We start from the raw sequence: 1,611 nt of genomic DNA, 5'->3' as shown, positions 1-1,611 counted from the left end.
ATAGACTCTTGTAACCATTTTCACTGAAGTACTCATTGGTCATCACGATCCAAGCTCTGGGTTCCTACTTAAGTCCCTACCATGCCTTTTACGGCTTACATATAAGGTGCATTTTCTTCTTTTAACATGGACCCTTGGGGCTATAGAATGAAGACTAAAGCTCCATTTAGAAAGGAATTGTTGGAAATCACCTCATAAATCGTTCATTTGAACTAAGATTTCACCACTACAACCAACTTGCTTGTCTTCATTTTACGCCATGATCAATGCATAACTTATGTGCAGAGTATTTTACTACTAGTGGTTATATGTTCAAGTGTGGACTTATCTAATGTATTTGATTGGGTATTGTCAAAGGCATAAAAATGAGTTTTGGAATAAGGCATCAATAACGTTTCCGAGTGATGTAGGACTATCTACTGCATAGATAATATCATGTTTTGATCATCACATTCTTTTTAGTCAATTTAGTACATACGCATTGTACATTATCCATCTAACTATTTTTCTATCATGACATGTTTCAGGTTTTGAAAAACTAAACATCTAACATTCAACAATTTCTTCTATCCATGGGATAAAACTGTTGGTAGTTGGCACTTATTAATGTAGCTAAAGAGCGGGACCATAAGCAAAACGACTAGATTTATAGAAGCAATGTATGGTATATAAATTTGATTTCTAAAACATATTCTATTAAAACCATTTGCAGTGCCATAATACACAACCAAATAAAAAACACTGCATCCCAATGGGCTATCTCGAGTGGTTTAATGCTTTCAGCTTCATGCAAAGTCTTGCAGTATCTCCCAGACTTCCTACCCCTATTTTGTGACTCAATTGATATTTCTCTCAGGTCCAACAATGTAATCAGTGCCAATAGGTTTATGCTAGGTACCATCCATGAAATGGGCAGAAGTGCCCAAGGTTTCTATATTAAATTTTACATGGAGAACATAAACAAAATAGCAATTATCTCAGATGGACAACAAGTGAAACAGAAAAAAAAAAAAAAAAAAAAAAAAAAAAAAAAAAAAACTAACCTTGATTTGGCATTCATTGTCTGACACCTCTTGCAGAGCCAGGCTTTTCTCATCCCATCCTACATGAAAAATAAATGTCGAGGAATGAATGTTACAAAATATCATAATAATGTCCTCACAACATTAGTCTCACATGCGCTACAAATAGAAGAACATAAATTCTTGTTTCAAGTAATATTAACAGACAGAGTCAAGTGTGGTCCTTTAAATGTTGTTATTGTCTAGCTTTTATATGAATACACTCATGAAGTGTATATGCAGAATGTAAATTCAATCATTTCAATATGAATGAAATTATGGGTCTTTCTCTATGGAAAAAAAATAAAATAAAATAACAAACATGGAGTAAAGATGGAATACATATTGATGTTGGTGTTGTAGCTTGAAATCTTTAACTAACTTAAGTAACACTCCAAGTATTTGCTCCAAAACCTAGAAGAAAAATAATAACCCATAGACATTAGAGATGTAAACTTTAAATAGTGCACAAACCAACAAACATATGGATGTCAAACAGAAATACAAATAAGATTTCAAATTTTAAATCTGCAACAACAACAAAAAATTA

This window comes from Pinus tabuliformis, chromosome 6, assembly GCF_031772625.1.
Source record: "Pinus tabuliformis cultivar Carrire ecotype Pingquan chromosome 6, CPIR1, whole genome shotgun sequence".
NCBI classification, from domain to species: domain Eukaryota; kingdom Viridiplantae; phylum Streptophyta; class Pinopsida; order Pinales; family Pinaceae; genus Pinus; species Pinus tabuliformis.
Note: the sequence above shows the minus strand (reverse complement) of the source record.